The sequence below is a fragment of the Parasteatoda tepidariorum genome, chromosome 6 (genome assembly GCF_982258835.1).
Source record: "Parasteatoda tepidariorum strain Cologne lab strain chromosome 6, Ptep-v5.0, whole genome shotgun sequence".
NCBI lineage: Eukaryota > Metazoa > Arthropoda > Arachnida > Araneae > Theridiidae > Parasteatoda > Parasteatoda tepidariorum.
The window spans coordinates 79,558,144-79,580,772 of record NC_141760.1 but is presented as its reverse complement, the minus strand read 5'-3'; the positions used below and the strand labels follow the sequence as shown (position 1 = coordinate 79,580,772).

Below are 22,629 nucleotides of genomic sequence, written 5' to 3'. Positions count from 1 at the left end.
GCGGAGTTTGATAATTAATTTAAAGTATCTAAGAACGTATATTTGTAAAATAAAATATAAAAGTTTTAATTGCACAAAAAAAATAAAGGAAATTAATTTTTCATTTTTATTAGTTTTTTTAAAATATATTAAATTTTTTTTAAGTGTTAAAGAGTGAGTTTTTTTCCTGCAAGGTTAGGTGTCAATAAAGATAAACAAATTTTTCTTCGAAAAAGTTGTTTAAAAGTAAAGCTGCGTATAATATTGAATTTTTATTCCAAAATTGCAATTTTATTCTTTGCTTCTCAAAACCAATTAGGATTTGAAATATTTTTCAAAAAAGGCACGCAATAAGGCACGATAGCAATGCTAGAAAAGGGCTGTGAAATATTTAGTATCTTTATTGGATTTTATTAAGTCTGAAGTAAAATGACATATGGACTATACTGTGCGAAATTGCAAATTAAAGGTACGAAGCAAAAACGGAAAAAACAAATCCCTTTCGAGGAATTTTTTTTCTTTTAATTCTTATTAAAAGAAAAAAAATTATTCTTTTTAATTTCTCTAAATCAAAACAAAAAGTTTTGTAATCATTATTTTAGCAAAATTATCCTTAGCTATTGTTCAAATCATTATAGCTTTATGTCAAATTTTCCGAAAACTTGAAGAAAAAAAACAGTAAATAAAATAAGCAAAGCGCAAGGATCAGAATAAAGAAAAAAAATGAGAACTATAAAGATCTAGCAATAGAAAAAATTAAACTAAAACTGCATATGTAAGTATTATACTACTTTAAAAAAACTACTTTTTTAAATATCAAAAGGCAAACATAAATTCTTTTTACTTTTAGACAAAATAAAAGTTCTGTGTTCCTTAATTACAATTGTTATTTAAATTCACACGATATTTTTTAAAAATATTTCAATTTTACAAATCAATTTATACATTCCCAGCTGTAGCTTACACTTCCCACAATATAATGATTAATGTTTTTAACCAAACAATTAAAAAAAGAAAGATACAGTATCGAACAATAGGTGAGTCTTTAACCTGTTGGGTATTACAAATAGATAGCAAAAAAATGTGGAATAATTGTGATAATGATAGAGAAGAAATAAATACATGATATCGAGAGTGGTTCGACATTCATTCCGATATCTGCCTAATTCTTTTTCCGCATCAGTAGGTAGATGTCTTGGCCTTGATTAGTCGGAAGGCAAAAGGACGAGGAAATGACCTGGATGAATGTCAAGGGCGGGGATGCGCTTTTACTTATTGCGAAAATTGGAATGAGGAATTGAAAGAGATTGCCATGGAATTAGCTTCGAAAGTACTACATATTTTGAACTATCTTACAATGTCAATATTTTTTGAGAATATTGCATAAGTTTAGAATTAAGATTTAACTAAAATGAGAAATTAAGAGAGGCTGCCATGGAATTGATTTCGAAGTACTATACTTATTTTAAACTATTTTACAATGTTAATATTTTTTGAGAAAATTGTTTAAGTTTGGAATTAAGATGTAATTGAAATGAGGAATTAAGAGAGGATGCCGTGGAATTGGTTTTGAAGTACTACTTATTTTAGACTATCTTACAATTTTAATATTTTTTGAGAAAATTGTTTAAGTTTGGAATTAAGATGTAATTTAAGATGCCATGAAATTGGTATTGAAGTACTACTTATTTTAGACTATCTTACAATGTTAATATTATTTGAGAAAATTGTTTAAGTTAGGAATTAAGATGTAATTGAAATGAGGAATTAAGAGAGGATGCCATGGAATTGGTTTTGAAGTACTACTTATTTTAGACTATCTTACAATGTTAATATTTTTTGAGAAAATTGTTTAAGTTTGGAATTAAGATGTAATTGAAATGAGGAATTGAGAGAGGATGCCATGGAATTGGTTTTGAAGTACTACTTATTTTAGACTATCTTACAATGTTAATATTTTTTGAGAATATTGCTTAAGTTTGGAATTAAAATTTAATTAGAATGCGAAATTAAGAAAACCTGCCTTGGAATTGGTTTCGAAAGTGCTGCTTATTTTATACTACCTTACAATGTTAGTATTTTCCGATAATATTTCTATCAAGGTTAATATAAGGATTTTATTGGAATGATGAATTAAGAGAAACTTCAATGGAATTAATTTCGAAACTACTTTTTATATTACGCTATCTAACAATGTTAATATTTTTTGAGAATATTTCTATCAAGGTTAGAATTATATTTTATGAAAATGATGAATTAAAAGACACCGCTATGGAACTGATTTGAAAAATACTGCTTCTTTCTAGGCTTTCTTGCTATATAAATTTAGTAAATTTACAAAAAGAATATTTGTATCAATGTTAGACTATATTGGAAGGAGGAATTAAGAAAGACTGCTATGAAATTAATTCCAAAAATACTACTTATTTTGTACTATCTTACAATGTTAATAGTTTTTGAGAATATTTCTATTAAGGTTAGAATTATATTTTATAGAAATCATGAATTAAAAGAGCCCGCTATGGAATTGATTTCAAAAATACTACTTATTTTATGATTTCTAACGATGTAAATATTTTTTAAGAATATATCTATCAATTTTAGAATTATGACTTCATTGGAAGGAGGAATTAAGAAAGACTGCTATGAAATTAATTCCGAAAATACTACTAATTTTGTACTATCTTACAATGTTAATAGTTTTTGAGAATATTTCTATTAAGCTTAGAATTATATTTTATAGGAAAAATGAATTAAAAGAGCCCGCTACGGAATTGATTTCAAAAATACTACTTATTTTATGATTTCTAACGATGTAAATATTTTTTAAGAATATATCTATCAATTTTAGAATTATGACTTCATTGGAAGGAGGAATTAAGAAAGACTGCTATGAAATTAATTCCGAAAATACTACTAATTTTGTACTATCTTACAATGTTAATAGTTTTTGAGAATATTTCTATTAAGCTTAGAATTATATTTTATAGGAAAAATGAATTAAAAGAGCCCGCTACGGAATTGATTTCAAAAATACTACTTATTTTATGATTTCTAACGATGTAAATATTTTTTAAGAATATATCTATCAATTTTAGAATTATGACTTCATTGGAAGGAGGAATTAAGAAAGACTGCTATGAAATTAATTCCGAAAATACTACTAATTTTGTACTATCTTACAATGTTAATAGTTTTTGAGAATATTTCTATTAAGCTTAGAATTATATTTTATAGGAAAAATGAATTAAAAGAGCCCGCTACGGAATTGATTTCAAAAATACTACTTATTTTATGATTTCTAACGATGTAAATATTTTTTAAGAATATATCTATCAATTTTAGAATTATGACTTCATTGGAAGGAGGAATTAAGAAAGACTGCTATGAAATTAATTCCGAAAATACTACTAATTTTGTACTATCTTACAATGTTAATAGTTTTTGAGAATATTTCTATTAAGCTTAGAATTATATTTTATAGGAAAAATGAATTAAAAGAGCCCGCTACGGAATTGATTTCAAAAATACTACTTATTTTATGATTTCTAACGATGTAAATATTTTTTAAGAATATATCTATCAATTTTAGAATTATGACTTCATTGGAAGGAGGAATTAAGAAAGACTGCTATGAAATTAATTCCGAAAATACTACTAATTTTGTACTATCTTACAATGTTAATAGTTTTTGAGAATATTTCTATTAAGCTTAGAATTATATTTTATAGGAAAAATGAATTAAAAGAGCCCGCTACGGAATTGATTTCAAAAATACTACTTATTTTATGATTTCTAACGATGTAAATATTTTTTAAGAATATATCTATCAATTTTAGAATTATGACTTCATTGGAAGGAGGAATTAAGAAAGACTGCTATGAAATTAATTCCGAAAATACTACTAATTTTGTACTATCTTACAATGTTAATAGTTTTTGAGAATATTTCTATTAAGCTTAGAATTATATTTTATAGGAAAAATGAATTAAAAGAGCCCGCTACGGAATTGATTTCAAAAATACTACTTATTTTATGATTTCTAACGATGTAAATATTTTTTAAGAATATATCTATCAATTTTAGAATTATGACTTCATTGGAAGGAGGAATTAAGAAAGACTGCTATGAAATTAATTCCGAAAATACTACTAATTTTGTACTATCTTACAATGTTAATAGTTTTTGAGAATATTTCTATTAAGCTTAGAATTATATTTTATAGGAAAAATGAATTAAAAGAGCCCGCTACGGAATTGATTTCAAAAATACTACTTATTTTATGATTTCTAACGATGTAAATATTTTTTAAGAATATATCTATCAATTTTAGAATTATGACTTCATTGGAAGGAGGAATTAAGAAAGACTGCTATGAAATTAATTCCGAAAATACTACTAATTTTGTACTATCTTACAATGTTAATAGTTTTTGAGAATATTTCTATTAAGCTTAGAATTATATTTTATAGGAAAAATGAATTAAAAGAGCCCGCTACGGAATTGATTTCAAAAATACTACTTATTTTATGATTTCTAACGATGTAAATATTTTTTAAGAATATATCTATCAATTTTAGAATTATGACTTCATTGGAAGGAGGAATTAAGAAAGACTGCTATGAAATTAATTCCGAAAATACTACTAATTTTGTACTATCTTACAATGTTAATAGTTTTTGAGAATATTTCTATTAAGCTTAGAATTATATTTTATAGGAAAAATGAATTAAAAGAGCCCGCTACGGAATTGATTTCAAAAATACTACTTATTTTATGATTTCTAACGATGTAAATATTTTTTAAGAATATATCTATCAATTTTAGAATTATGACTTCATTGGAAGGAGGAATTAAGAAAGACTGCTATGAAATTAATTCCGAAAATACTACTAATTTTGTACTATCTTACAATGTTAATAGTTTTTGAGAATATTTCTATTAAGCTTAGAATTATATTTTATAGGAAAAATGAATTAAAAGAGCCCGCTACGGAATTGATTTCAAAAATACTACTTATTTTATGATTTCTAACGATGTAAATATTTTTTAAGAATATATCTATCAATTTTAGAATTATGACTTCATTGGAAGGAGGAATTAAGAAAGACTGCTATGAAATTAATTCCGAAAATACTACTAATTTTGTACTATCTTACAATGTTAATAGTTTTTGAGAATATTTCTATTAAGCTTAGAATTATATTTTATAGGAAAAATGAATTAAAAGAGCCCGCTACGGAATTGATTTCAAAAATACTACTTATTTTATGATTTCTAACGATGTAAATATTTTTTAAGAATATATCTATCAATTTTAGAATTATGACTTCATTGGAAGGAGGAATTAAGAAAGACTGCTATGAAATTAATTCCGAAATTACTGCTTATTTTATACTATCATACAGTGTTGAAAGTTTTTCAGAATATTTCTATCAAGGTTACAACAAAAAAAGCATGGTATAAACTACCACAATCTGGGAAAATTTACCATGTTTCTGGCTCTATGGGAACACCAAAAAGACAACTTTTTTTAATCGAAATTAACAGTAAAATATAGTTTTATAATGTGTGATAAAGTTTGGAAATTTTACCATGTATCTTAAATCACGGAATCAAGACTATTTATTCGGTTAATTTTACTTTTCAGTTTATTATTTTTATTAAATGTGTGGTTATAAGAAATATAATTTTAAAAACGAGAATTTCCAATAAACCGTTACCATATGAATGGAAAAAGTACCAGTTTGGATATTTTGGTTTTATTAACCAAAATTATGTTTTTTTAATTTTTTTTTTACCGTTAATGTTTTAGTGCCGTAATTTTAATAGAATTTTTTTCTTTACGTAGAATTTGTATTTAATTGGAATGAGAAAGCAAGAAACTGTGGAGTGATCAGCTTCGAAAATATTACTAATTTTATACTAACTTACAATGTTAATATTTTTTGAAATTAATTTTATGCTTCTTGGAATAAGGATTTAATTGGTGAGAAGAATGGAAAGAAACTGCTGGGGAATCAGTTTCGAAAGAACCACTTATTTTACACTGATTTACAATTTTAATATTTTTTGAAATTAATTTTAGGCAGCTTGGAATGAGGATTTAATTGGTAAGAAGAATTTAAGGAAGTTGCTAGAGAATTGGTTTCAAAAGTACTACTTATTTTATACTAACTTACAATGTAAATATTTTTGAGAATAATTCCATCAAAATTGGAACGAGGATTTAATTGGAATTTAAAAATAAAAGGAAGAAAGAGGCAATGAAAGAATGAAGAACTTATTTTATATAATCCTACAATATTTATTCTTTTGATAAAAAGCTTGAAATGAGGATTTAATACGAATGTGAAATTAAGAGAGGTAAAAATTTCAGCGGAATACATTTCGAAAGTTTGATATGTCTTTCAGAAATATTAAATTTGTAATTAATTAAAATGATGAATCGAGAAAGAGTGACTGTAGAGAAATTGATTCTTAAAGTACTTTGATTGATTCTTAAAGTACTTATCTTATATTAATGTACATTGTTTTTATTTTGAAAATATTTTTTAAAATTATATTTAATCAGAAAGGGACTGCATGGGAATCTTCTCCGAAAGTTTTTAATTGATTTTTGAAATGGCGATTAAAAAATAAAGGAAATTATGTAAACGACGTAAAGAGACTAAATGGAGTTATAGGTCGTGTCTGACTCAAAAACAAATATTCGAGAAAGAAAAAACAAAACAAAAGTATTATAAGGATAGAGGTTGATGAAATACTGAGTAACTCAGAAGTTTATTTCCAATTTCTCTTAACTTTTGATAGAATTAATGCACTGCTATTCTAAACTGTAAATCAATAGTAACCCTTAAATAAGTATAAATCTGCCGTGTTAATTTCAGAGTATGGAGTGTGATATGGGGCCTCCGGAAATTATCAACCCAAGGAACTCAAAACTTTCGATCCTACTTTATAGTTTACAACAAAATATGATAAAGCGCAAGTAAAATAAAAAATCATATGAATTTTTTACTTAAAAGTAAGAATCGGCTTAAAAATGGGATAATGTTTTTGAAAAATTTAATCTTAAAAACGTTTGTTTTATTTATGTTTCTCAAACCAAATAAATTAATCTGCTCTTTCCTATTTTTTAAAAAATACAAATTTCCTACTATTTAAAAAAATACTATATTACAGCTATATTTAGAGTAAAAAGTGCACTTGGCTTAATAAACATTGAGAGTATTTAAACAACGGTTATATAACAGTTTGAACAACATATTATTATTATCTAAGTTCTGAACATATCGATACTATTTCTGCCATGGTATAATAAATTAATTGTAAAATAGAGAAATTTAAGAGAAACTATTTAAATGTTATTGTAATTTTTTTTAAAAACAATTAATATATGAATTATTAAAAAAGAAAGTTGGTAAAAATGTTTTTAAAGTTTCATTCTAGGAGTAGACGTGCGTTATCTGACATCAAGGAAACATAAATACTGTTTTCAAAGGGGCTGGCAATTTTAAGTACACTTAGAAAAACTATGGTCAAAACTAACAGAATATGGTAGAATTTACCGTGTTTCTGGCAATTTAGGAGCACTAAAAGGGTAGGTGACTTTTATTGAAGCACTTTGGTAATGATTTTGGCAAAATTAAACATAAATTATGGTTTTATAATATGGGATAAAATTTGGAAAATGTTGCAAAATTTAGAAAATGATAAACCCTTTATTCGGTTAAATTTACTTTTTAGTTTTGTATATTCTACCGAATGTATGGAATAAGAGCTATATTTTTGCAAATCAGAATTTCTTGAGAACAGTTATTATATAAACTGAAAAATAAAGAAATGAATGGTTTAATTACCGTATACTTCGTTTTTATTAATTAGAATTTATTTTCTCCTTGTAAGTAATTTTATTTCCACTGAAAGTAGCAATACAGTATACAACAACTAAGATTTCATAAAGGAATCTTATTATTGTCTGTTCACCGGTAAAGTTTATTCGAAATGTTATTAATTTAATTATTTTAAATTGTAATTAAAATAATTAAATAAATTAAAAATAAATAATTAATTAAATTGTTTTGTTATTATTTTAAATTGCTAATTTAATGTGTTACTGCAGCCCTAGTTTATCCACGTTTCCCCAATGAGAGTCATTTATTTGAAAGCGTAAGTAATTTTAGAATTACGGGCCAAAATTTTTTTAAGAGAATTTTTTTCCTGCTGAGGCCACATATTATTTAAAATTCCTATCACAAATTCAAAAAATCAACTTATGTATCATAAACCCGAACATATGCAACAACGACTTGCCACTTGTGAAATAACTTTATTCATAAATGTTCATACAAATTTTGTTAGTGTCAAATTGCAATTAATCTGAGTCTAAAAACGGATTTTGCATTTCAAGAAAGAACTATAACAAAATAATAATATCAAATTTAAAAAAAAGGAAAGAAAAAGAAGATTGAACTCTAGTAGAACGTAAGACTCTTAATGGTTCATAACCTCTTTCCCTAGACAAAAATTAGTCCAAATTATATGCTAAAAATTTTTTTTCTATTTGTTTTCAGACTGATTCATCGGCTCATTACTACGCTGATATATTAATTCACTGATTCACGGAATGACAATCAACCGATACACAAACACGACGATTTTGTGCTTCAAAGATCCATTGATTTATTTCCTTTCATCGAAATAGAAGAGAACTTATAGACCGGAAATCGAATGTTTCATCTTGGGAAACTTACATCGTTTGGGAATTCAGTAAAAAAGTTAGATTTTTTAAATTGACATTTCAATTCTTCGACGAATGTTTACTCAAAGTAACACTAAATCTTTTCTCAAAGTTCAATGAAAAGTTAAGGAATGAAATATAGACGTTAAAGTCCTCACAAGCATTCAATTTTCTGTATCAACTTTTACTTTTCAAATTTAATCTACTGATGCTAAAGTCGAAATATTTCTGCTAAATTTTATGTATTCAAATTAAATATTAATTTTATTAAACAGATATTCAAAATCGTTTGGCGAAGTACGAAAAAAGGATTGCTGTTTGAAATGTTTCGTTTTATTTGAAAAAAGTTGAAAAATCTGTAAAATTTATAGATGCGATGTTTAAAAACTGAAATTACTTAAAATTCTAAAGAACGTATCTTTACAAGGTAGGTGAATGAGAATAAAATTATAATAAACAATTAAGCAGACACTTAATTTTAAGGCATTGCGAAACAAAATTTCAGAAACGGATTTTAATGTATGAGGAAACTAATAAATCATGGAAAGAAACTAATAAATCATGGAAATAGCATGCGAACTACCTATCCATTTAATTTATTTCACTGCAACCTTCATCAGCCGTAATATATTTCTATATTTGGATGTTAAGATGTCAGAAGCAACCTTTAAAATCATCACTCTAGATAAAATTGCTCAAAATTTCAAAAATACTCTGCAAGTAACGTTTTTTTTTAATGTCTTTGACATCCTTTAATAATATTTCCTTAGAGAAAATTGTTTGGTTACGGAGGTTGTAGGGAGGAATCTTCCAGAATATTTTTCGGATAAATCTTCTGCTGACTTTTTGTTTACGAAACTAAAAAAATTGGTAAAGAAACACCAGAGATTTAAGGATATCGAAATCATTCAGAACACCAGAAATGAAAAATGTTTCAAAATTAAGCTAAAAATATTTACATTGTAAGATAGTATTTTCGAAATCAATTCCATAGCAGTCTTTCTAAATTCCTTATTCCAATATGCGGTATTTAAACTGGTGACTTTTCTGTTCATATGGTAACGGCTTACCGGAAATTCTCGTTGTTAAAATTATATTTCTTATTACCACACGTTTAGTAAAAATAGAAAACTGAAAAGTTAATTTAACCGAATAAATGGATTTAATTCTGTGATTTAAGATCTAGTAAAGTTACCAATTTCACCATGATTACCAAATTTTATTACATATTATAAAACCATATTTAATTGGTTTCGATAAAATTTTTTCGAGCTTTTCGGTATTTCTATAGGGTATACTATATTCTGGTAGCTTTTACCATATTTTTTTTTCTCTGTGTAAACTTGACAGAAAATTTCCCAAAAATTATTAACATTGTAAGATAGTATAAAACAAGTTGTATTTTTGAAAAGATAAAGAGATGTCTATTCGTTGAAATAAAAAAAAAAATTATATCATAATATACTAGATGCCTTCGGTGACCAGCTGGCACAACTTTTTTAAATAAGATGAATTTCAAGTATTTCGATATTTAAAACCGTATATTCAAAAAACAAGACAATATGTAAGTATAAACTCATATTACTCAAGCGAAAGTGAATTTAATTTCTGTTTATTTCACATTCGGATTTTCAGATTTGATCAAAACGATTATCGAGATGTATTTTTTAAATGTTCAGTACAACATATTATAATATTTGAAACAAATAAAATATGCTAATTGGTTCAATGGCGTTTTTGATACATAATAAAACAAATTACAAACTTTTTGAAAATCAAACTGATCACGTATTTTCTCTCATTAAAATTTTATTATATTAGCAATCAAAGCTTTCTAATGCGAGCCAATCAATTTTATTTGTAAGGCTTTTCTTCCGCCAAAACAAAACAAACTTTAACAAAACAAAACAAACTGTTATAAATTTCTATAAATTAAAAGAATACACAGATCTCATTACATACACAGAAAGGCATATAGGCAAACTTTCACTTTAACGTATGCAGAAAAGTAGTTCCTAGTTTATTTATAGTAAGACTCTTCTCTTTAAAATTTTAACACAAGTGTGTTATAACTCCTGGAGACGAAAATTTTTCTTTTTATTGTTTTATAAAAAACAACTTTTCTGTCTCTTGTTAAGGTTTAGCATTTCTTAGCTTGATTATACTTTATTTCTTTCCTACGTTAAAGTATTAAGATCTGTGTTTAAATTTTAACAAATTTTTATTATGACATATGCGAGAGGATTTAATCCTAAAAAGTACAATCTGGGTTTTATTATTATTTTTATATGTTATATTTATATAATAATGCAGGCTCATAACATTCAAAAGACTTTCAATCTAAACCTATTGATCAAATAATGTTCAGTATCGTATACAACGTGGAAAATATCACAGATACCAAACTATGAAAGGTACTATGTATTTAAGTATTTACAGTGATATCTAATTTAAAATGTGAGTTTTACAACTTATTTCATTTATATTTAATTGTTTTGCATATTTTTTAATTTTTTAATAGTAAATATACTGCTAATTTGTTGATGATGGAAAATATTATTCATTATGATGTTATTCACTTATTCCTTTCAATAGTGAAAAAGTTGGCGAATATTTTTAATTAACACTTATAAGATAGAAAAAAGAAAGTGTTTGGAGAGAAATAAAATTTAAGGGAATTTTTTAAACCAAACTAAAATATTTTAGAAAATATCCGAAGGGGATGAAAATAAATTTGTCATCGACGCCATTATCATTGTTTGCTTGAGATTAAATATACGGAATGCCGTTAGTAGCAAGCTCTTTTTATATCGAATGTAATATAAACAATTATCAGGAATAATGTACTCATTCAAACAATTAAAAATAAATAGCGTACATGAAATCAGTCCCTTAGAAATAGTTTTATTTAGCATAAAACCCAGAAATTCATTAAATAAATAAAAAAATTTAAATAAAGTAATCAGATGCAAACCATATTTAGATTTAATTATGTTTCACAAAATTAATAGATTACTATGAAAGTTCAAATTGGAACAAAATTCAGAAGTACATTAAGTTTAAAAAAATATTCTTTTTAGAATTCTAAACTAAAAATTATTTTGACATTTTCAAATATAAGTAAGATCATTATATAATTTTGAACTTCAGTTAAATGATTTACTTCACTAGCTTCAAATGTAATTAGAAAATTTTAAAGTTAGTTAAATCATTTTACAAATTTACAAATAATTTTACAATTTTATAAATCATTTTTCAATTTTTAACAGAATTTAAAATCAATGTGCAATTTTAGACTAAAATTACATTAATTTTATAATATTCAATCATAATTTGATTGAATCATTTTATAATTTTCAAATACAAATAAAGTAATACTTTAATTAGTAATTAATTTAATTAATAATTAACATTAGTTAGAATAATTTATATTTTAAACTACTCTTAGAATAATTTGATAAGATAAATGCTTTATTAGAAGTGTTTATAATTTTTAATGGCAATCAGAATAATTTTATATGTTTCGAATATAGTTAGAAATATTTTATAATTTACAACTACAATTAGGATAATTTCATAATTTTTAAATGTAATGGGTAAAAGTTTCTAATTTTCCAAGAGTAATAAGAATAGTTTTTAATTTCCAACTTTATTTAAAATAGCTTTTTAAAGTTTTAAACCATTAGTAAAATTATCTTATAGTTAACAACTTTTAATCGAATTATTTTATAATTTCTACTAGGAATTAGAAATTTTTTATAGTTTTCGATATTAATTGCAATATTTTTTATAACTTCTAATTGTAAACTTAAATTTATTATTTTTAATTGTAACTTTCAGATAAAATGTAATACATCCTGTAAAATTTAGGGATATTAGTTATGTAGTACTTAAAAGCTGTTTTAAATGTGTTTTTTTTAGAAATTTTTAAGTTTCATCCGTATTTAAAATATCGTTTTAAAATTTTCAACCGTTAATAAAATTATCCTAAAGTTAGCAATTTTTAATTGAAATATTTTGTAATTTTTACTTGGAATCACAGAAATTTTATAATTTTCAAAGACAATTGTAACAATTTAATAACTTTTATCTGTAAACTTAAATTTTTTTAATTATATCTTTCAGATAAAATTTAATACATCCTGTAATTTTTAGGGATAATAGTTGTGTACCATTTAAAAACTGTTTTTAATGTATTTTTTAGGAATTTTCAAGTTCCAACCGTCTTTAAAATTTTAAAGTTTTCAACTGCTAATAGAATTATCTTAAAATTAACAACTTTAAATAAAACTATTTTGTAAATTCCACTTTTAACCAGAAATATTTTATAATTTCTAAGATAATTATAATAATTTCACAACTTTTAACCGCAAAATCAACTTTATAGTTTTTAATTGTAACTTTTATCTAAAATATAATACAATCTGTAATTTTTAAGGATATCAGATGCGTAAAGTCTAAAAGCTGTTTTTAATGTATATCTTAGGAATAAATGAAAGAATGCCATGAAAGAATAAATAAATAATCATAGTGTAAGGAACTCAATTTTAAAAAAAAACTTACTTACGACGCCCTTGCTACTGGGGGGTGAGGAACTATTTCGACCTCATGTTTTTTACGTTATGAACATAGTGGCCAAAGACCCCGCCATAACGGCGTGCACGTTGTCTTTTGTTAACAACTTGTAGTAACCGTGTAATCCCATGTAATCTTAAACCTCATCCGCCGGTTTCCTCCAGGTTTGTGATGGAGAAGCTTTCCTCAAATGAACCCACGCATGAGGTGCTAGGGGCGGGGTCAAACAAAATGTTCTTTTTTTTTAATACCGAAGTGACCCGCTCTAGTTCTGAAGCAGCTACTCTCCTCTCCACATTGCCAACTAACCTAATTCGAAGACAGGGGTGGAGAGTGTTTTTACCGCACTTGTTTTTCATTCATTTTCATCGGAAAATTTTATTCTGTGGCAGGAGTAATAAAGTTAATGAGGGATCATCCAAAACACCTTGTTTAGTGTAGGGAAAAGTTCTCACTTCTTTTGGAGAATTTTTCTTAATGTATTGAGACCATGACCCGAAGATCTCTCAGACAGCCTACTCTTAAAATTTTAATTTTTCTTTTGTATTTGTTTAGTAAATACGCTGGCGTGATAAATATTTTGACTGGGGCAAATACTTAGGGGAGTTATGTATTTTGATCTGAAAAATAGAACAACGATCAGGAATCATCATTTGACCTTCTCTGAATTTCATAATCCCTTGAGCAACTTGGCGTTGTTTTCTTTTTTCCCTTTGAATCTGATTGCTTTCTAGCCGAACAAAGCTGCTTCTTATGTTATTAAATTTCATAGAACATTTTATTTTATGTTCAATTTTTTGACTTGAGGATGATCATTTAAAATACCTTACCTAGTGAAAAGTACTTACTTCTTTTGGAGATTTTTGCTTAATGGATTGAGACCATAACCTGAAGATCTCTCAGACAGCCTTCTCATAAAATTTTAATTTTTCATTTGTATTTGTTTAGTAAATACGTTGTCGTGATAAATATTTTGACTGGGGCAAATACTTAGGGGAGTTATGTATTTTGATCTAAAAAATAGAACAACAATCAGGAATCATCATTTGACCTTCCCTGAATTTATTAATCCTTTGAGCAACTTGATGTGGTTTTTCTCCAATAAATTTGATCTGGCTGTTTTTTTACTAAACATAGTGCCTGTTATTAAATTTTGCAGAATATTTTCTTTTGTAAAAGTTTTGATAACCATAATGATTAGAATACCATTTAAAACATCTTACTTAGTGAAGAGAAAAGCCCCTACTTCTTTTAAGGATATTTTCTATATCGATTGAGAAGATCTCTCAAACTGCTTACCATAAAGATTTTAATTTATTTATTTATATGCTTAGTAAATAAGTTGGTATAATGAATTACATGTACTTATGGGAACTGCATGTTTTGATCAAAATAATAGGAAAACTTTCGGGATTAGTAAACCTCCTTTGAATTTCTTAATTCTCTGAGCAACTTGACGTAGTTTTTTCTCTAATAAATCTGGATCTAGCTGCTTTCCTACAAAACATAGTGGCTTCTTTTATTAAATTCCATAGGATATTTTCTTTTGTGGTAGTTAGACAGCCAAAATAATGATGATTATTCAAAACATCTTGCTTAGTGCAGGGAAAAGTCCTCACTACTTCTGTAGATTTTTTTTTCTTAATGAATTGAAACCATGACCTGAAGATCTCACAAATTGCTTATCCTAAAGTTTTTTTTAAATTTATTTCTCTATTTGTTTAGTAAATACGTTGGAGTCATAAACATTTTGACAGGAATAATGATAATGGTAAATAAGATTATTAATGATTATGGTAATTAAGATTATTTTGATAATGATAATTAAGATTATTTAAAACAACTTGCTTAGTGAAGGGAAAAGTCTTCTTCTGGAGGTTTTTTAATTTTTTTTTTATTCTGAACTTTTTCTGGAGATCTTCTTAACGGGTTGAAGACCTGAACCATGACCATGATTGGACCATGACCTGAAGATATTTCAGACTGCTCACTTTAAAGATTTTTATTTGCTTAGTTATATGTTGACGAGATAAATATTTTGACGGGGGCAAAGAGGACGGTAAATGAGGTTTAAGTATTTTAATCCAAATACTCAAAACGTTTCTAACTCATAATTTGACTTTCTCAGAATTTCTTAATCTTCTGACATGGCCTCTTAGTCTGTATTGACATGGATTTATTTTCTTCAATAAAATCTGACTGCTTTCCTGTTCAATAAACTGGCTTATCATGCTAATTCATTTCATAACCTCTTGAGACCCATCTCCCAATATATTGTTCGACATTTTGTGCAATTTTACCACTTACTAAATAAAATGTTAAGCTGATTTTCTTATGCCTTTACAAAGTGATTGTTTATGTGAAAATTCAACTGTATTTACCCTCGTTTGTCAGATTTTATAAGTAATATGAAAAATTATAATGAAAGTAGTTGTTGTTGTAGTTCATTTACGTCACACTAGAGCTGCGCAATGGGCTATTGGCGACGGTCTGGGAAACATCCCTGAGGATGATCCGAAGACATGCCATCACAATTTTGATCCTCTGTAGAGGGGATGGCACCCCCGCTTCGGTAGCCCGACGACCTGCACGCGAAGTCGAGAACTTTACGGTTGCACAGTTTAACGAGGACCCATACCGCACAACCTCGGTCCCTACGCAGACTGATCCAAGTGGTCACCTATCCGCACACTGACCGCAGCCAGTGATGCTTGACTTTGGTGATCTGCTGCGAATTGTGTCTTAACGATCAGTCCACTGCGGGACCATGTATAATGAAAGTAAGAAACTTGCCTTATTTTTAATTTTTAGAAAATTCTATGATATATCTTATTGAGTTTAGTGGATTTTCTTTCATGACCAAAATGATAAGAAATATGCTACGAAAATACACTATAATATGCAAAGTAATGTTAAAAAAATATTATTTTTTGTGTAATAATTAAAAATAACTGAACATTGCTCATTAAATTGAATTAAATAATTTAAATTTAATCGCATTTAGAAGTATACTATCAAAGCAATTTATTTATAAATGGCTAAATTACAATGCTACATAAATTACAATATAAATTAAATCTTGGGTGTCAGACGGATAAAATATTTCGTTCTGTAACCGAATTCATATCGTTAATGATGAGACGGATAATTTTAAACATCTTTCTCAGTGAAGGGAAAATTTCTCATTTCTTCGGGAGACCTTTTCCTAATGAATTGGAGCAAACTTGTTCTTATTTTTAACTCTCAAGATGCCTACTCTTAAGATTTTCCTTAATCTACTTCCGTATCTGTTTAGAAAATACTCTGCCAAGATAACTATTATGGTAAGTAGTAATGAATCATATATATTGACCATGTGTGTTGATCCAAATAATGAAAACAATCGTGAGTCGTCATTTGACCTTTTCCGAATTTTTTTAAACCCTTTCAGCAATTTAACGTGGTTTTTCTTTACAAAATCTGTCTGCTTCCCACTCTAACAAATCGTCTTATAATATTTTAAATTCCATATAATATTTCATTCTGCTGCAAAGACGTTAATGATGAGAAAGATCAAACAAAACACTTTTTTCGTGATGAAAAAGTTCTTACTTCGTCTTTTCTTAAAGGTATGAGGGCAATAACTTGAAGATGCCTAAGACGGCCTACTCTTTGCTTAGTAAATACGTTGGCGAGGTAAATGCTATTGAAAAGACAAAAGCGTAGGTGAACTAAATATATTAATACAAATAATCAAAAACCTTTATGAATCATCGTTTGACCTTTTCTACGATTAAGGCTTTCTTAATCCATTAACGGGTTTGACCTTGATTTATTCGCGATTTAACCTGTTTGATTTCCCACATAGCAAATCGTTTTTATTACATCGAATATAGTAATTAGAAGTAACAATAAAATATATACAAAATAGAACTTTATAATGTAATAGACAAGAATAGAACTTTATAAAATAATAAAAAAAGAACGTAATAAATTTGGGTTCTCATGTTGCCAATCTATTTGAGAGGAGTCATTATTTATCATGTTTTTTTTTCTCTATAAGTATTAACTACGTTTTAAAAATCATTTGTATCTCTTCCATTGATTTAACGTAGAAGGAATTTTAAAATAAAGATTGGCAATTGAATTACTATGTAATAAGAAAAAGAATGTCTTTGAATGGAGCTCTTGCTTGCTTCTCCTCTAAAATGTTGTGAACTACCATTTATAGGAAATTATTAATTGTGACTAATGATAGGCTTTGAAATATTTGCAACAGATGTTTATACAATTTTATCTCCTAAAAAAGTTAAATGTTTATCATTTCTTTTGTCTTACTCAGAAAAATGTATAATTTTTCCAGAACCTGAAAGATTTTATCTAGAATTTCGTGCAAATCTCGTAATTAGAACTAGGTTTTTTTAATTTTTTATTTTAGAAGCTTTTTTAAATAATGCTAAAAAGATTGTTGCAAACATTTTGAAACAGCAAATGGTAAGCCCAAGCCGAATTTTTAGAAGTTATAATGTTCATAGAACTACGTTTGTCGATTTTATAAATATTTCTATCATTCGTAAATTTTATACGTTTGTAACATTTTGTTAATTTCTTCTGCAGGAAAACAGTCTTTTCACTTAAATAAGTTAAATTTACCTTATTATGATATACTTAAGCCTGAATCCAAGCCATTAATTATAAGAAGAATTTAACTAGCAACTTTTTTATTTGCACAGTATGGAAAGTTAGAAAAAAAACAAAGCAATTATTTATTTTTTTGTAATTCATGAACTTTATTTGAATAACAAAGCAACGTTATTAAAATTGAGATCTTATTAAGACAGTTCAAAGTTGTTAAAAACCATCAGTTAAATAATTTAGTATGTTATGAAACACGTAAGACTGTATTTAAATAATTTCTAAGAAGACAATCATATTTTTCTGAGAAATAAGTGGGCTGAAAAAGCAAAACAATAATTTTTTTGTAATCATTTTTGTATTTTGTTGGATAATAAAATAATATTATTTGAATATTGTTAAGCCTGGTCATATTTGTTTGAAATTACCAGTTTTGTTATCGTTTTTGTCACCATGAATATGGAATTACTCAATTTTTGTGGATTATTAGACTTTATATATTTTTATTCATTTATTTAATCTTCAATGGCTTAAAAGCCTTTTTTTCTATTAGTATAAACCTCTTTAAAACTATTTATTCGGCAATGGGATTGTCCAGTTTTCCCGATAATTCCCTGATGTTGATGAATGTTTTATTTGAATAATTAAAGATTCAGTAAAACTGAGATTTTGTTAAGCCAGTTCAAAGTTGTTAAATCGTATTGTTATTGTCATCGTATTCACTATGAATCTGGATTGATTTAATTTCATTTGTGACATTAATATATTATTAATTTTTTTACTGCTTTTTACACTGTAAAAACTAGATGCTTAAATATCACGAAACTTTCTTCGTGTTGACGAAACCGTGTCCTGGTATATGCTCCGAGTAAATATTTCGTCAAAGTGACGAAATAGCTATCATCACTTTTTTTAAGGAAACGAATTTTTAAGGAAATATTTCATTATTCGATTTTTTTTTTCGAAAAAAATGTTTAGTAATTCCTAATATATCTAAATTCTCAATAACCACTTTAACGTGGCACCATATAGGTGGCACAACGCAACAAGGACTGATAAAGCAGATAGATAAATTACATCCTCGCCCGAAGTGTGATTCGAACCCCGGATCATACTAGTACGAGATCGACTCTCTGACCACCATACAAAGGGACGATTCAAGTCGTCACTTTATTTCCTATTGTATAGTCTTTATTCTAGTTTCGCAATTCTAGTACACAATCTTCCATAACGCACTACGACGAGGTTTCGAGTTGAGTAAACATTTTAGTCATATATTTGACAGTTTCGTGATTCGTCCCAAATCACGTGATTTCGTGACGATTAATTTAAAAATTAACGAAATTGATTTTAAAATTGACGAAATACTGTTCAAGGATTGCTGAATCGTAAAAGTTTTATTTCTGAGAGTGTATTTATTTATTTTTTTAATTTTATTAATTTCTTTTTCTCTGTTTGCATTAACTTGTTAATAACATTTTATAAAGAAATGTGGTGCACTGACACTCTCCCACTAAATGCAATTTTTTTATTTGTTATCTTTCTTACAGTAGTGCACCACTTCGGATTAACAACTTACCAGGCATCCGGATCACTAACTTACCAGAGATTTCTGGATTATCAAATTACCCGATATTCATACCACTTTCTGTTACGTAAATTTACTAATATTAGTATACTGATGTAATAATATAGTAGATTTACCTAGACAAACTTATTGTATGTTATTGTTATGGCACTGTTATCGCTTTATAATTTCTTAAATAAACATAAGACATATTATACTCAGTTAGAATTTTCATTCTTAAATTATGGTAAAATAATCGGCGTAGTCCATCTATTTGTGGCTGGGTGGCGCAGTTGGTTTGTCGTCGGCCTTCTGAGCCCAAGTCTGCGGGTTCGATCCCCGGCCCAGACACCGGATTTTCGGGATGCAGAAAATCCTCAGCGGCCATGTCGTATGATTATGCGGCGTGTAAAAGATCCCTGGAGTGCCTTATTGGCTCTTGGCATTTCCGGCAAAATTAAATTCCTAGTGCACTTTAGCATCCAAATAGAGTCTCGGTGCTGCCATCTAGTGTGGCAGAAACTAGACGTCCAAATTAACATGACCAACGGTATCTCACACATTGTGGTGGTCACTGAAAGAGTGGATACAACCTCTGGAGAACGCACTTGGTCTGCTCATCGGCAAGACTGATTGTGCAGCTCATTGGAAATAAAAAAAGTTCATCTATCTAATTAACTTCTAAGTTCAAGGTAAAGAACATTTTTTACCTTTTCGGTTTTGAAACCGTTCACAACTAATACGGTTTAAAAACCATGAAGACAAAACTGTATATTTTCTTAACAATTTAAGACTAGTACGGTATCAAAACCGTAAAGTAGAAATTGTGGAGATGATTCAAAAATTTTATGGTGCTTCCATCTGTGCGTGATTGAGGGCTTCGTATTTTAATAGTCCAGGATCACAAATTGGGAAGTTCCAGGACACTGGAAATTTTTCATGCGTTGAAGGGAATAGAGGAAACATTGTAGGGTCAAAACTGGGACTCAAACAATCGTTCTGTTGGTCATGAGATTGATAGATTAGCCCTCTCGGCTATTACGTACAAGTCAGCAAGGGATTAAGAGGCTTCATTATGTGGGTCTAGTTGGTGCGATAAACATCCGGCCGTTTGTTTAACCGTATTAGGTGAAGGCAGTTAATAAACCAGCCTTTCATCCCTTCAGTGGGTCGATAAATGAGAACCAAGCATGCTTGGAAACTAAGCACTGAGGGTTCCGCGTTCGGCTGACCACCTGACCGGAACATCTGCCCCTGCACACCAGAGCCCAAGGTCAAGAAAACTGAGATGGGCACAGTAGGCTTTGGCCCTCTATGGGCTGTCGCGCCACTGAGTTTAGTTTAGTTTTAGTTAATAAACGGGTTTTCTCACAGTAGACGTTTTGAATATCATCTCATTTATGGTTATTTAACTGGTTTGCTTGATATAGTAAAATAAAAATTAAATTTATTGTTATATAACCATTTTTTCCAAGAAATTTTCTAACAGAGTATCTTCAAAAGGTACAAATATTAACAAAATCATTTTTAATTAATTTACTTTTTATACAGTCTTAATTTTTAAACTAATAATCTCTTCTTAAGCAAATCAGAAAAAGACTTTGTAAGACCAACTACATGAACCACAATTATAACAGTTAAAATCGAAAACAATTAAGACAAAATAACAATGTAACAACCGAAACAGTATAAAATGAATATGTATCTTGAGTCAGTTGGGGTTGTTAGTTACAATCAAGTAACTATAAGTCATCCTTTATTAAATCATTTGGATTAAAATTGCAATTATAAAACATGCATGCATGGTTTAGTAGGTCAATTACTTTTTAAATTCATCGCAAGCACGCGATCAAGGATACTAACAACCTCCAAAATATAAATTGTTTTTTAACCGAATAATAAATTCCAGGAAGTCCATTTTAACTACAAGTTATAAATAGAGAAACTATTACACATAAGGATGTAAAAAAAATTTCTATTGACTATCTTCTAAGTTATAACGCATACTGTTTTCGGTTATCTGTATGAATGTTAAGAAATAAAATAAAAAGATTTCTTTTGTTTCTTGAAATAAAAAAACAATATAATATTTTTTTAACTTTGTTTCTGGTTTTTAGATTTACAAATTTGAACTTTATGAGACAAACGAGATCGCGCGAGTATCTGAACCGTTTCATTTTTCGCGCTATTACGCGATACGTAAATAATTGTTACGCATTAAAATTTTCAATAATGGTACTCAGATATTGAACTGAATTTTGAGAAGAAACTATTATTCATAAGAATATAAAACTGAATTTTATTGACTGCCTCTTAAAAACATGAATCTAAGTTATAACGTGTACCGTTTTCTGTATAAATGTTAAAAAATCAAAAAAAATTTTAATTGTTTTTTGAAATAAAAAAAACAATTTTATAATTTTTTAATTTTTTTCTGGCTTTTAGATTTACCAATTTGAACTTTACGATACAAAAGAAATCTCGCTAGTACCTGCAACTATTTCATTTTTCACATTATTAAATGATACGTAATAATTGCTACGCATTTAAATTTTCAAAAATGACACTCAGGTATTGAATTAAATTTTGCCAAAAGAACGCGATTCAGAATACTAACAACATATAAATACAATTTGTTTTTGAAACGTTACAATTTTTGTTTTATTTAAGTGTTAGTTTTCCCGACGAGTTATTAATAAATCTTCTAATCTTCTATCTTCTAAAAACATACTTGAAGTTAAAATTTTTTTAGCATTTTGAATAAGTTCTGAATAAGTTCAGAGAAATACACTATAAATATTTTTTTTGTTTTTGTAAATTAAAATAATATGATATTTTATGTTTAATTTTGCTTCTGACATTCGGATTTACTAATTAGAACCTAAGCGATGTAAACGAAATCGTTACTTTCATTTTCCACGTTTTTAAAGAAAGAGTACGAAAATAATTGTTTTGTGTTTAAGTTTTTAAAAATTACTTTTAAAAGATGAATCTAATTCTACAAAAAAAAAGAAGTTAAGAATACTAACAGCATAAAAATATAATTTGTTTTTGAATCGTTGCAATTTGTTTCTGATTTAAGCAAGTTAGTTTTCACCACGAGTTATTAATAAATAAATAAAACCAATAGATGGTAGGAATATAAATTTCT

At 27.3% G+C, this 22,629-nt stretch overlaps 1 protein-coding gene across 3 annotated transcripts in view; it reads right to left on the bottom strand.

Annotated features, from left to right (window-relative positions):
* The window catches only part of LOC107439947 (serine proteinase stubble), an 84,770-nt gene that overhangs the window by 37,684 nt on the left and 24,457 nt on the right, over positions 1-22,629 (bottom strand). Inside the window, exon 1 of one of the 3 annotated variants that reach the window (XM_043042856.3) lies at positions 13,290-13,480. The exons of 1 other annotated variant lie outside the window; for it this stretch is intronic. The gene's annotated coding sequence lies outside the window, so the exon portion shown is untranslated. Of the gene's footprint in view, positions 1-13,285; positions 13,481-22,629 lie in introns of those variants that run through there. One more of the 3 variants, XM_043042855.3, reaches the window with a different exon arrangement.